The sequence below is a fragment of the Schistocerca serialis genome, chromosome 1 (assembly GCF_023864345.2).
Source record: "Schistocerca serialis cubense isolate TAMUIC-IGC-003099 chromosome 1, iqSchSeri2.2, whole genome shotgun sequence".
In the NCBI taxonomy this organism is placed as follows: Eukaryota; Metazoa; Arthropoda; class Insecta; order Orthoptera; family Acrididae; genus Schistocerca; species Schistocerca serialis.
The window spans coordinates 627331864-627347713 of NC_064638.1; positions in this window are offsets into that span (position 1 = coordinate 627331864).

Consider the following 15850-nt stretch of genomic DNA (forward strand, 5'->3'; position numbering starts at 1 on the left):
CAGTTCGTTTGGATCAGAGGACTCTGTCCTTTCAATGTGAAACACAGCCCACACCATTAAGGAGCCACCACCAGCTTGCATAGTCTCTTGTTGTGAAATTGTCTCCATGGCTTCATCAGATCTGTGCCACACTTGAACCCTGCCTGCAGCTCTTACCAACTGAAATCAGGACTCATTTGGTGAGACCATGGTTCCACAGTGATCAATGGTCCAACTGATATGGTCACAATCCCAGGAGAGGTGCTGCAAGTGAGGCCCTCTGCAAAGGAACCCATATCAGTTGTCAGTTGTGTCCTGCTGTAGTCCATTAACACCAAATTTTGCAGCACTGCCCTAATGAATACATCCAACATTGATATTTGTGGTTATTTCATGCAGTGTGGCTTGCCTGTTAGCATTGACAACTCGATACCAGCACCACTACTCTCTATTATTAATTGAATGCTGTCAGCCACTGTGTTGTCCATGGTGAGGGGTAAAGTCTGACATTTGGTATTCTTGGCACTTTCTTGACACTGTGGATCTCAGAATATTGCATTCCCTAATGCATTTCTAAATGAAATGTCGCAAGTGTCTAGCTCCAACTACCACTTCATGTTCAGATTATGTTAACTCCTGTAATGTGCCCATAATCACATTAGAAATCTTTTAACATGAATCATCTGAGTATAAGTGACTGCTCCATCAATGCACTGACCTTTTACATCTTGTACACCAGAGGGGCAGCAGCCTTTTCAGTAGTTGCAAGGGCAACAGTCTGGATGTTTGACTGATCTGGCCTTGTAACAATAACCAAAACGGCCTTGCTGTGCTGGTACTGCGAACGGCTGAAAGCAAGGGGAAACTACAGCCGTAATTTTTCCCGAGGGCGTGCAGCTTTACTGTATGATTACATGATGATGGCGTCCTCTTGGGTAAAATATTCCGGAGGTAAAATAGTCCCCCATTCGGATCTCTGGGCGGGGACTACTCAAGAGGATGTCGTTATCAGGAGAAAGAAAACTGGCGTTCTACGGATCGGAGCGTGGAATGTCAGATCCCTTAATCGGGCAGGTAGGTTAGAAAATTTAAAAAGGGAAATGGATAGGTTGAAGTTAGATATAGTGGGAATTAGTGAAGTTTGGTGGGAGGAGGAACAAGACTTCTGGTCAGGTGACTACAGGGTTATAAACACAAAATCAAATAGGGGTAATGCAGGAGTAGGTTTAATAATGAATAGGAAAATAGTAATGCGGGTAAGCTACTACAAACAGCATAGTGAACGCATTATTGTGGCCAAGATAGATACGAAGCCCATGCCTACTACAGTAGTACAAGTTTATATGCCAACTAGCTCTGCAGATGACGAAGAAATTGAAGAAATGTATGATGAAATAAAAGAAATTATTCAGATTGTGAAGGGAGACGAAAATTTAATAGTCATGGGTGACTGGAATTCGAGTGTAGGAAAAGGGAGAGAAGGAAACATAGTAGGTGAATATGGATTGGGGGACAGAAATGAAAGAGGAAGCCGCCTGGTCGAATTTTGCACAGAGCACAACATAATCATAACTAACACTTGGTTTAAGAATCATGAAAGAAGGTTGTATACATGGAAGAACCCTGGAGATACTAAAAGGTATCAGATAGATAATATAATGGTAAGACAGAGATTTAGGAACCAGGTTTTAAATTGTAAGACATTTCCAGGGGCAGATGTGGACTCTGACCACAATCTATTGGTTATGACCTGTAGATTAAAACTGAAGAAACTGCAAAAAGGTGGGAATTTAAGGAGATGGGACCTGGATAAACTAAAAGAACCAGAGGTTGTACAGAGATTCAGGGAGAGCATAAGGGAGCAATTGACAGGAATGGGGGAAATAAATACAGTAGAAGAAGAATGGGTAGCTTTGAGAGATGAAGTAGTGAAGGCAGCAGAGGATCAAGTAGGTAAAAAGACGAGGGCTAGTAGAAATCCTTGGGTAACAGAAGAAATATTGAATTTAATTGATGAAAGGAGAAAATATAAAAATGCAGTAAGTGAAACAGGCAAAAAGGAATACAAACGTCTCAAAAATGAGATCGACAGGAAGTGCAAAATGGCTAAGCAGGGATGGCTAGAGGACAAATGTAAGGATGTAGAGGCCTATCTCACTAGGGGTAAGATAGATACCGCCTACAGGAAAATTAAAGAGACCTTTGGAGATAAGAGAACAACTTGTATGAATATCAAGAGCTCAGATGGAAACCCAGTTCTAAGCAAAGAAGGGAAAGCAGAAAGGTGGAAGGAGTATATAGAGGGTCTATACAAGGGCGATGTACTTGAGGACAATATTATGGAAAGGGAAGAGGATGTAGATGAAGATGAAATGGGAGATATGATACTGCGAGAAGAGTTTGACAGAGCACTGAAAGACCTGAGTCGAAACAAGGCCCCCGGAGTAGACAATATTCCATTGGAACTACTGACGGCCGTGGGAGAGCCAGTCCTGACAAAACTCTACCATCTGGTGAGCAAGATGTATGAAACAGGCGAAGTACCCTCAGACTTCAAGAAGAATATAATAATTCCAATCCGAAAGAAAGCAGGTGTTGACAGATGTGAAAATTACCGAACTATCAGCTTAATAAGTCACAGCTGCAAAATACTAACACGAATTCTTTACAGACGAATGGAAAAACTAGTAGAAGCCAACCTCGGGGAAGATCAGTTTGGATTCCGTAGAAACACTGGAACACGTGAGGCAATACTGACCTTACGACTTATCTTAGAAGAAAGATTAAGGAAAGGCAAACCTACATTTCTAGCATTTGTAGACTTAGAGAAAGCTTTTGACAATGTTGACTGGAATACTCTCTTTCAAATTCTAAAGGTGGCAGGAGTAAAATACAGGGAGCGAAAGGCTATTTACAATTTGTACAGAAACCAGATGGCAGTTATAAGAGTCGAGGGCCATGAAAGGGAAGCAGTGGTTGGGAAGGGAGTAAGACAGGGTTGTAGCCTCTCCCCGATGTTGTTCAATCTGTATATTGAGCAAGCAGTAAAGGAAACAAAAGAAAAATTCAGAGTAGGTATTAAAATTCATGGAGAAGAAATAAAAACTTTGAGGTTCGCCGATGACATTGTAATTCTGTCAGAGATAGCAAAGGACTTGGAAGAGCAGTTGAATGGAATGGACAGTGTCTTGAAAGGAGGATATAAGATGAACATCAACAAAAGCAAAACAAGGATAATGGAATGTATTCTAATTAAGTCGGGTGATGCTGAGGGAATTAGATTAGGAAATGAGGCACTTAAAGTAGTAAAGGAGTTTTGCTATTTGGGGAGCAAAATAACTGATCATGGTCGAAGTAGAGAGGATATAAAATGTAGGCTGGCAATGGCAAGGAAAGCGTTTCTTAAGAAGAGAAATTTGTTAACATCCAGTATTGATTTAAGTCTCAGGAAGTCATTCCTGAAAGTATTTGTATGGAGTGTAGCCATGTATGGAAGTGAAACATGGACGATAAATAGTTTGGACAAGAAGAGAATAGAAGCTTTCGAAATGTGGTGCTACAGAAGAATGCTGAAGATTAGATGGGTAGATCACATAACTAATGAGGAAGTATTGAATAGGATTGGGGAGAAGAGAAGTTTGTGGCACAACTTGACCAGAAGAAGGGATCGGTTGGTAGGACATGTTCTGAGGCATCAAGGGATCACCAATTTAGTGTTGGAGGGCAGCGTGGAGGGTAAAAATCGTAGAGGGAGACCAAGAGATGAATACACTAAGCAGATTCAGAAGGATGTAGGTTGCAGTAGGTACTGGGAGATGAAAAAGCTTGCACAGGATAAAGTAGCATGGAGAGCTGCATCAAACCAGTCTCAGGACTGAAGACCACAACAACAACAACAACACAAGATACTACTACCATCTGTGTATTTGCATATTGCCATCACATGACTTTTGTCACCTCAGAGTATGTCGTGTCCTACTTTCACATTTTCTTTCTGACATAAATTCGCACTGACTTGGATTTCCACCCCCATAGCCGTGACTGTTTCAGACTGGTTTTTCAGTTCTGCTTTCAATTTGGAAATTCTTTTCTGATTGTTTGTTCCTAATTCTTCACATTTGTTTGTGTGCTCTTCCTTCTTAGAAATACTGACTGAAGACTACATTTTAGATCTTCCTTCTCCTTTAGTCATTGTGCATCCCATTCTTCCTCTTCTTTACCTGTAGTGAGTCTCATTCTTTCTTCTCTCTTCACTGTTGCACTGCCCATTCTTGCTTCGCTTTCAAACATTTCTCCCATTCTTTCTTCTATCTCATTATTAAACTCATTAGCTGATGGGTTAACAAACTGAAACTAATAAACATAATATCATTAGGGCTTTTGTGTCTACACTCATAAAGATTTTACATGATTAATATCAAATATTTAACACATTAAATCATTTGGGAAGTAATCAGAAATTTCAAGCTGTTTTGTAAGTGGGAGTTTGATTCTTAAAGGAATCAGGAGTTGAGAATTACTGGTCCATCCTAATTCATATTGTTGTTAATAATCAGTCCAATAGTGTCATCTGTAGGACACCGCTAAATTTTCCACATCAGTAACCATAATTTCAAATACTGTAACTATTAGCCACTAAAATCTGTAAAACTAAGCAGCTGCAATATGACTGAATTGTCAGGACACAGAGGTATCAGGCTATTTTACTTTGTTGCAATAAGTTTATTATTTTAATATAGACAAATCAAAAAAATTTTGCATCACCCCAGTTCCCAGAACTACTGAAGACAGATGTTGACTGTGGGTATTGTATCACAGACACAGTCCATTTGACTGTTTAGAGACGTCACTAAACCTGCCCAAAGATGTAAACAACCATGCATGAAACGCGCCTATTAGACAGAGAGGGTCCAACAGCCTATCAGTTGCAGCCATTCCACCAGGTACACGGCTTGTGTTGTCTGTAGTTCAACCATGCCTAGATGATCAATACCACAGTTTCATCACATCCACATTGTTACTTTGTGCCAGGAAGGGCTCTTGACGAGGGACGTGTCCAGGCATCTCAGAGTGAACCAAAGCAATGTTGTTTGAACATGGAGGAGAGACAGGAACTGCTGAGGACATGCCTTGCTCAGGGTGCCCAAGAGCTACTACTGCAGTGGATGGTCACTATCTCTGGATTATGGCTCAGAGGAACCCTGACAGCAATGCCACCATGTTGAACAATGCTTTTCGTGCAGCCACAGGATGTTTTGTTATGAGTCAAACTGTGCATAATAGGCTGCACGATGAGCAACTTCACTCCTAATATCCAAGGTGAGGTACTTCTTTGCAACCATGACATCATGCAGCATGGTACAGATGGGCGCAACAACATGCTGAATGGACCACACAGGATTGCTGTCAGGGTTCTCTTCGCCAATGAGTGTCACAAATACCTTCAAACAGACAGTCATCGGAGATGTGTTTAGAGGCAACCCGGTCAGGCTGAATGTCTTAGACACACTGTGCAGCAAGTGCAGCAAGGTGGAGGTTCCCTGTTGTTTTAGGGTGGCATTATGTGGGGCTGACGTATGCCACTGGTGGTCATGGAAGGCACTGTAACAGCTGTATGATACATGAATGCCATCCTCCGACCAATAGTGCAACCATATCGGCAGCATATTGGTGAGGCATTCATCTTCATGGACTACACTTCATGCCCCCATCATGCACATCTTGTGAATGACTTCCTTCAGGATAATGACATCACTTGACTAGCGTGACCAACATGTTTTCCAGACATGAACCCTTTCGAACTTTCCTGGCATAGATTGGAAAGGGCTGTTTATGGACAACATGACCTACCAACCACTCTAAGGAATCTATGCCAAATCGCCATTGAGGAGTGGGAAAATCTGGAATGGGAACAGGGAGGGGGCGGGATGGGTGCGGACAGTGACTAAAGAAGGTTGAGGCTAGGAGGGTTATGGGAACGTAGGATGTATTGTGGGGAAAGTTATCACCTGCGCAATTCAGAAAAGCTGGTGTTGGTGGGAAGGATCCATATGGCACAGGCTGTGAAGCAGTTCCAAAGTCCCACAGTCCAGCCACAGAGGAGCATTCCCCTCGTAACTCAGTACCACCTGGGACTGGAGCAACTGAGTTACATTCTCCGCCAGGGTTTCAACTACCTCTTGTCATGCCCTGAAATGAGAAATGTCCTACCCACTATCCTTCCCACCCCTCTACGTAGGCATGACAACCAACAAGCTGTCTGTCCGCAAGAATGGCCACCAACAAATTGTGGCCAAGAAACAAGTGGACCACCCTGTAGCTGATCCAAACATGATACCCCACGTCTCAATGACTGCTTCACAACCTGTGCCATATGGATCCTTCCCATAACACCAGCTTTTCTGAATTGCGCAGGTGGTAACTTTCCCTGCAATACATCCTACATTCCCGTAACCCTCCTGGCCTCAACATTCTTTAGCCACTGTCCGCACCCATCCCGCCCCTTCCCTGTTCCCATTCCAGCACTACACAGCCGTCATTTCACCGCCACACCCAGTCTTTTAATTTCTTTTATTTTTATTTCTATTTCTCTCCTTTCTGCTACTTACCCCCTCCCCACTCCACATCTTCTCTCCTATCCTTCGTCTAAACTGCAACACTTCACTGTCCGCCACTCCCACCATACTATCCCACCCCAGCCTCCTCCTTACCCCCACCCAGTTGCCATCCCATCATGCACTGGTGCTGCTGATCGCATTATAGTTTCAGCTCTCTGAGACTGCAGATGTGTGTGCAAGTTGCACTTGCGTAAGTGTGTGTGTGTGTGTGTGTGTGTGTGTGTGTGTGTGTGTGTGTATGAGTGTGCATGTGTGTGTGTGTGTGTGTGTGTGTGTGTGTGTGTGTGTGTGTGTGTATGTGTGTCTACTGCTGACAAAGGCCTTAATGGCCAAAAGCTACGATTGTGTGAATCTTTTAATTGTATCTATCGCAACTCAGCATCTCCACTGTATGGTGAGTAGCAACTTTCCTTCTCTCATATTGTTACATTCCATCCTGGATTTTCATTGTTTGACTCCAGAACATATATTTATACTAAGACTGGAATTTTGTTCATTCCAATGGCAGAATTCTGTTCCAGGGATTTAGTGACTATCAGGATGAAACAACTTAAGGAAAGAAGCACAAAGAATATTGTATTAGCCTCAGCCTACATTACTCATGAGTAATCCTTTTTCTCAGGAAGTGAGGTGACTGGTAGTTAGCTACTCACAGCTGGCTGGTTGTGATCCCAATGTCAAAAATCTGGTGTGGGGAAGCAGTGACACCAACCGAGCACCTGTTAGGATTTATACTGGAAAATAATCTGGAAATCTTTAATGGGGTAGGGAATCTAACTTCACAAACAGAACAAGGGAAGAAGTAATTGACATAACTTTCAGTACCACTTAATGGGTACTTATGTCAAAGAACGACATGTGGTAATGCAGTCATCCTTATCTGACCACATGTGTATTATGTGTGAGGTTGAAATGGATTTTAAGCAGATGATGGCCTACAGGAGTCCTAGGAGAACAGACTGGGAATAACATAAGAAATGCCTCAACTCACACTTATATGAAGCCAGAACTCTGACAATGAACCTAATAGATTTTAAGGAAATGGCAGATTCAGTGAATCTACTATTTTGAGCTACTATTTAGAAAACTGCGCAGTCACCAAGAAGAGCACAAACAAAAATGTATCTTGATGGAGCAACAATGTTTAAGTGCAAAGGAAACAGATAAAAAAGACTGTTCAACCTTGCAAGGAAGATAGGACAATGGGTGAAGTATTTGGAGACCCTTGTCAAATACAACCTTGCAATCAAGCATGTGAAGGTATTTTATGAGGAAGTGGACGTTACTGGTACTTGGGCTTGACTTCATAAAATCGTCACTAGAACACCAACTAATCCAGGAGGTAGTCTAAGGAAAGAGGATGGCAAGTATACAAGTGAGATGCTGGATGTGCTGCTCAAGACTCACTTCTCTCAATGCACTCTGGCAGATAACATAAACCAGGAGTCAGTCTCTGAGAGATACTGATTTACAGGCAGTCAAAGGGAAAAAAGGAAATCAGACAGAGAAACTGTTGATTTAAAAAATATCCTGTGGGCAGTGGGAAGATTTCAACCATTCAAGTCACGAAGCCCAGAAGTAATCTTTCCAGTTCATTCCAAAGACAGGGAGAATCGATCACAGCAAGGTCAAGGATATGACAGTGATCAACTAATGTTCCTCCATATGTAAACCAACAAGCATAACAATCAGACAAATTGTGTGAAACAGCACTTCAAAAACTTGTTGTTAAGGTGGAAAAAGCACTACACTTAGTACTACACTTAGCACTACACTTAGCATCTTCCTCACTATTAGTAACACACCTTCAAATACAGAGTCTCACACCATATATTGGGTATGGTAGATGTAGTAATAGTCAGGGAAATGCCAGCTGACCATACAATAACTTCCTCCTGCTTCAATAAACCTTTCATTGTAAGAACAGGAAGTAGGGAGCTCTGGAAGAATGAAACACAACACTGTGCAGGAGACATAGTCTGGTTTTATGAAGGGCCAAAAACAGATGAAGACACTGGAGCCAGGGTGTACGGAATACAGTGAAGAGAAGAGAGAGCAGTCTCTTTAGGTGGCTGGTCACAGCACTCCAGGCAGAAATATCTGCTGTCAGGGTGTGTTTGCATGAGAATTTGTGTAGGTGCTACAAGGATCATAGAACCTACATTTATTCAGACAGCCAAGCAGTTCTGAATTTTCTATTAGCCCCTGCAGTGAGATCAAAGATTGTTGCTGAAAGCCATGAAGCACTTGGAAGACTAGAGGAAAGCAATGGCATAAATCTGTTGCAGGTTCCTGGTCATTTTGTAATTAGTTTCAAGCTGGTAGACTGGCAAAGACAGTATCTGGATTAGGAGGATATTGGATTGTGATCTGAAAACTAAAACACGGCAAGCTTATGACACCAACGTCATGTTTCAAGAGAAGTTTTGTAATCCTGAACTTGAACAATCAAGATTTTAAACTCATTATAGGACTCATGACTGGCCGTGGGAACTGCATAACATCTAATCTTCCAATGCAAAACTCTGGAGGGAAAAAGCCACAGAATATTTCATTCATAGAGCCTGAAGAAATTGTGTCCAATAAGGAACTAGCAAAGGTCTCCTGCTGCATACTTCTTAAGGGTACCCATTGGCTTTACTAGAATTGCAGGGGGTGAAACAGGACAATAAACTCAATTTCAATGTGGACTAGTCATTAACTTTGTTTTCACCATGTTTTGGGTTTCATATTTTCCTACCTTGAATAGTCATCTTTTTTTCTCTCTTTGTTTTCCAATATCTTGCTTAATTTTCGCAAAAGATTTGGTAGGACAATGTAAAGTTATGGCAGTAGGCTTGTTGTGTCTTTGGACCTCTTTAGATTATGTTTAGTGGAGTTGAAGCTAAAATGACAAGAGGAGTAATTCAAGGTTGCCTGAAGTGAGAAAAGTAGCCACAGTGATAAGTAAAAGAGAAGAAAAGAAGATGTCATTAGTAATCATTAGTCATCATAAATAAGTGTTGAGTGAAATAGAAGTTGTGATTTAACTGTTGACTTCCAAAGATTTTATGGTTCTGATCATTGAAGTAGTAATTAGTGATGTAACGCCTAAGTGTTCAGTCACTGCTGCCTAGCTCAAATGCTGTATGGGAGATGAGGCGTTAGTTACTGCAACACCAAAGAATTTTTAAACAGATTAATAAAGAAAACATTCAAGATAACCAATGAATCACTTAGGTGCAATACATCAATCTTCACAAATCAAAAACTCTATACACAAGACATTTTGAGGAGGTTCAAGATGGAAATAAATGCACTCAACACTCTGAAAAAATGATATCTAAATCCAGAAAGAACTGTGGAAATCATTTGGTATCAGAATATAAATAATAAAACTGATTGTGCTTTAATACATTTGTCTGTCTTCATTAGAATTCATCTCAGTTCCTAAAAGATGAAGAAAGATGTTGCCTCAGGTCTGTCAATGAATGAAATATCAGGATCTTTAAAAATTTTGTGTAAATATTATTTCATGACAGGAGAACCTAACATATTGTGTAGTATTGACTTTGCTGTAGAATGTATGTCAAGAAAGTTCATCAACAGTATAACATCAGTTTAAACTGGAGCAGTAATTTTTTGAATTAGTTTACTGCTATGTCAATGACACAACCTTGTTCACTACCCATCCAATCATGTCAGCTTTGGATAGTGTTACACATGAATCACTCAGATTAGCCCTCCATTGGTTCTGAGAAAACATGTAAGTTATGTGTGCAAAAATATTTCATGGGGCTCCTATCTCCTTAGGAAACTTAGGCAAATGATGAGCGTGGAGTAATGTATTCTGGGATCTTCCTATCACATATTACTTATGGCCTTCTCATTTGGGGGAACACCTCTCAAATTACTAATATTTCAAAAATAAAAAAAAGGAAAGTAAGCATAATGTGTAAAACTGGTCGTCAGAAGTGCAGTCATCCTTTCTGTAGCAGACTCAGATAACTGACCATTCTAAACCTGTGCATATATGTCTGTGTACTACTTGTATTAAACAGTATAATGAAAGATGATGTCAATAAAGACATTCTTGACCAGACCACTAGAATGAAGGCAGATTATGACATACCAAGAGCCGGCCGTGGTGGCCGTGCGGTTCTGGGCGCTGCAGTCCTGAACCGCGGGACTGCTACGGTCGCAGGTTCGAATCCTGCCTCGGGCATGGATGTGTGTGATTTCCTTAGGTTAGTTAGGTTTAAGTAGTTCTAAGTCCTAGGGGACTGATGACCTAAGATGTTGAGTCCCATAGTGCTCAGAGCCATTTGAACCAGCCAACATACCAAGATGCAGGTAAACAAAAACTGCTAAATCACAAAAGTGAATACTTGAAAAATCTTCAGTACACGACCACATGCTGCATAGGGCATGCCATTAAAATTTTTTAAAGAAAGACTGTACAACTGGTTTTCAGACAACCCAGTTTCCTGCATGCAAGAGTGGTATGACATGAGTACTTCTGAGATCAGTTTATGAAACAACTATACTCACAGTTTGTTCTACTTATATTATTAATTAACAAATGTATAATGACTATTAGCATGTAAGGTAATGTGCTGTATTCATTATCTTAAAAAATGTTTGTCACCCATCACTTATACTAATTTACTAATTGTGTATAATCACTGTTTCAATATATATCATATTTAGTACCCTTGTGTCTTAACTGTGTTCACCAATTTAAAAAAAAAATGTAGTGTGTACTGGATAATATACTCACTGTCTTAATATTTATGGTATTTATAAACAGCTCATGGTCCTTTTGCTAGTAAGATTCCAGGACAGTTTTTCTTAAAAAGTAGAAAATTATGCTTATCAAGAAATGATCCTAGCTCTTATTGAAGTAGTTCCGATGGTTATCTATACACAGTTACCAACGTTTCTAGAGGTCTCAGAAGCAAGCACAGAAATTCTGAATTGTGATGCTTGTAAAATCATTTGTCACAGTCCATTGAATGTCTGCAGTGTCTTGATGAAGCTTTCTTTTCAGTCACCTTTTCACAGCAGAAACAAGAAAAAAATTGCAAAGTGAGAGGCTGGGCAAATATGATGGATATCGGAGGGCAGTAACAAAATGTCTGACCAGATTCTTGATAACAGAATAAGGAGCATGGTGTCTTGCAGTGTCATGCAGTGAGAACCAGTTCTGAGAGTGTGACAAATCAGGGCAGTCATGTCTCACTGCTTGTAGGAAAGGTTTGAAGACTTTGATGTAAAGAGTTTGGATCACTGTTTGACCTGGAGGAACCTCCTCAAGGTGATCTATTCCTTTATTATCAAAGAATGCGATCAAAATTGTCTTTGATTTCAAGTGTTGTCCCTTTTTTTTTTTTTCAAGGGTGGTGATCCAGCTCTCTTCCATTCAGTACTTTCACACTACATTTGAGGACCATACTGGTAGCACCAACTTTGATTCCCAGCAATAATATTGATAGAAATGCAGGATCACATATGACTATCCAGTAATTCAGCAGAAATTCTTCATCTTTTCTCTCTCTGTTCATCTGTTGGTGTATGAGGGATGAGTTTTACATTAAGTATCTGTTGCTCTAAATCTTCTCTTAAAATCTTGTGACTCATTCCACAATTCAAATTAAGTTCTCCTGACATCACATATACAGTTACATGATGGTCTTCTTGCAATAACTGCCTTAAACAGTCCATGTTTGCATCAGTATGTGCTGTAGATATGCGACTAGCTTTGGGATCATCTCACACTGAATCTCTGCCTTCAGAAAACTTTTTATGCTACTTGAAAACATGGCTTCTTGAAAGTATCTCACCTGCATATGCTTGCTTAATCATTGTCCATGTTTCACTAGGAGTTTTCCCGAGTTTAATGCAGAAATTAATGTTCACTCTTTGTTCAAAATCATCACCCATTTTGTCACCATAACTAATGCTCCAAGGACCTGAACAGTTTGTTGTTAAGCACAGCACTGCCGCCTTGTGAGTTTACACAGAAACATGGCCAAGATTATTTCAAGGACACACTCATACCATGTAACTTAAAAGCAACCTTTTTGGTATTGCAGACTCAGAAATAAGGAAAAGCTGTCCTGGAAATATTTTGAAAAGGGAGTATATTGACTGTATTTGTTCATTGTATACATTGTCAGCAAATTTTTATTATGTGATGAACCTACCAAAGACAAAACCTATTTTATCCAGTATGATCAACAGCTGATAAAGATTCTCGATTTCTAGGTCCAATGTTATTCTCCACTACTGAGGCAGAATAGAGAGATGTAATAGGAAATCACTTCGAAGTAGTCATGATCAACAGCTGATAAAGATTCTTGATTTCAAGGTCCAATGTTATTCTCCACCACTGAGGCAGAATAGAGAGATGTAATAGGAAATCACTTTGAAGTAGTCATCTTTTCTTTTTCCCTTCATCTGTGCTATTATCTGTTATGTCACTTCTTTAAACTTTGCATTCTGTATGAAGTATATACATCTGTAGTTTTAGTTGAAGTGTTGTCTTTTGTTTGAAAAATAAATGCCTCTCATTTGAGTAGTAAATAAAGTGGCAGTATGTAAGATGGCAAGTGCTTCTTCAAGTTTTTAAAAGAAAATGTTCTTGTGAAATGTAAACTACCAATCTTGTTTTTATATTGTGTGAATTTTGAATAATTGTTTAATGCCATTTGCAGAAAAATGAATAAGAAAATGTATTTTTGCTTTAGTATTGACACTACAGAACATTACAGTGGGCTACAGGTTATGCATTAAAGAGAAGCAAACACATTATTGTGTAGGTGTTTACTATTATTCGAGACTAATATTTGTTGTTTCTTTTGGAAAAGTGAGAGAGCAATAGAGAATATGCTAGCCAATACCATCACCACTGTTTATTGGTTGCATAGAGGAGGGATGGGTGATTCAGCAAGAATTTCAACTTACAGAAATCAAATAATCAGTAGTATTAATTTCAGTTTTCAAGTGTAAGTCCTAATCAATGAATGCTGTTTATTTTCAGCATTAATGCCTATGTTTGTGAATGAATGCTTTGTTAACAAATGCTATGTTCTATATTTCAAGTATTATTTTCTGTATTGCAGCAATAGTTCCTCAGGTATGACCTAAGATTATTTTTAAGTGAATTTTCTGCTATTTTATGTATATGTATGCCCATCAATACATAATTTAACTGTTCCACGTCGAACATTTTTCTGATACAATGCTGTTCTGGATTGTGTTTTTAACTTACTGACACTTTTATTTTGTCATACTTCCCCTAGAATTTTTAAAAGCACTTATTTAAAAACAAGGGAGACATAACTAGAAATACAGAAAATAGACAGAGTTTTATAACTGAATGGAAAAAAAGTCTACATAATTTTAAGCTTTGAACTGCAGTCACACTTTCTTGAGCAAAAAGCATAAGATAGTGAATAGCATAGCATATACATTGGTCATATTTGGATGCTAGTGTCCTAAGTGCAGGTGAAATTACCCAGTAATAATAATAATAATGAGCATATGGCAGCATTGGTGGCCGGGAGACCCATCGCGGGGCGGTTCGGCCACCGCTCCACAAGTTCTTTAACGCCACTACGGCGACTTGCGAGTGAATGAGGATGAAATGATGATGAATGACAACACCCAGTCATCTTGAGGCAGAGAAAATCCCTGAACTCACCAGGAATCAAACCCGGGACCCCATGCGCGGGAAGCAAGAATGCTACCGCAGGACCACAAGCCAAGGACGATTACCCAATGCAGTAGCTGTACTTCTAACCTACTGCTTTCCCCATGTCAACTGTAATTCGACTTAGAAGACATTAACATCTGTAAAGTTCACTTAAATGAAATACACTATACCATGAAAAAAAGACATAAAGATACTGCTTATTCATTTCCTCATTCATATATGTATCTTAATCATAGTAAGAATGAGAAGTTTCTATAAAGAATGTAAGACAAGGAACATATCATAAAAGTCACTTAACTTTGCAACAGGTAGTTCCAACTCCAGTTGCAAAAGGAGGGGGAGGAATGATGAAAGGAGCTTCATCAGTATAAGCACAAATATGAAGACAAAGGTTTCCAGTCGCGACTGTGATGCATACTTATTTGAACGGTCAATATTACTCTAATGGTATTGAAACTGTGATGTGGAGGGAAATGGGATGGTTTCAAATTATTTCTTAAGCACAGAAACTATGGAGTGTACAGAGAAAAGATATGACACTATTACAAGTAACTCAGGAGCGAGGATCCAGCTAGGGTATTAGTGAGGCAGACCAGATTAGGATCTACATCTACATCTATACTCTGCAAACCACAATGGAGTCCATGGTAGGTGGTATGTTACATTAAACCAGTTATTAGGGTTTCTTTCCATTCCATTCACATATGGAGTGTGGGAAGGATGATTGTTTAAATGCTGTAGTTAATATGATCTTGTACTCACAATCCTTATAGGAACAATATGTAAGCAGTTTTGGTATATTCCTCCAGTCATTATTTAAAGCTGGTTTTTAAAACTTTGTATGCAGGCTTTCCTGGTATACTTTGCATCTATCTTCAAGTGTCAGCAAGGTCAGTTTCTTCAGCATCTCTGTGACACTCTCACATGGATCAAACAAACCTGTGCCCACATAGTCCTGTTTTGAATGGGTCCCACATATTTGAGAAATGTTATACGAGGGTTGTCCAGAAAGAAAGTTCCAGTCAGATGTGAAATGGGCACCACAGTGTAAACCCAATGCAGCTTTGCACAGATGTTTTGGGTTGTGTCTCTAGTAAGACTGTCAATCACATCAAGATGCTCTTTTTCAGTTGTGAGCACACTGTGAGTAAGTAAAGGTGCTTAGAACAATGATGTCTCCCACCAAGTAGGAGGGCCCACTGAGAGGCTTTGCCTTAATGAATGAAGCCCACCTAACACATCTGCCATGCACTTCCTTCTTCGTGGTAATTCTCAGCTGCACTCTGCAGGGGTAGTGAATATGCTCCTGCAGCCTTTTTGATGGGAAGTGTTCGATCACCCACAACACAGCCCTAATTGGCTCATCCAGAGTATCACATCTGTTCACATGAAATGCTGGATATGAAGACAACACTTGGGCACGAGCTACGCATTATAGACCAGTGTAGAGAATATCGGAAAGTACAGGCATTTGCCTTCTATGATGATTGTGTTGGAAATTTGCTATAACGCTCTGACAAATGTCTAAGTCAGAGCGGTGACTATGTAGAGAAGTATC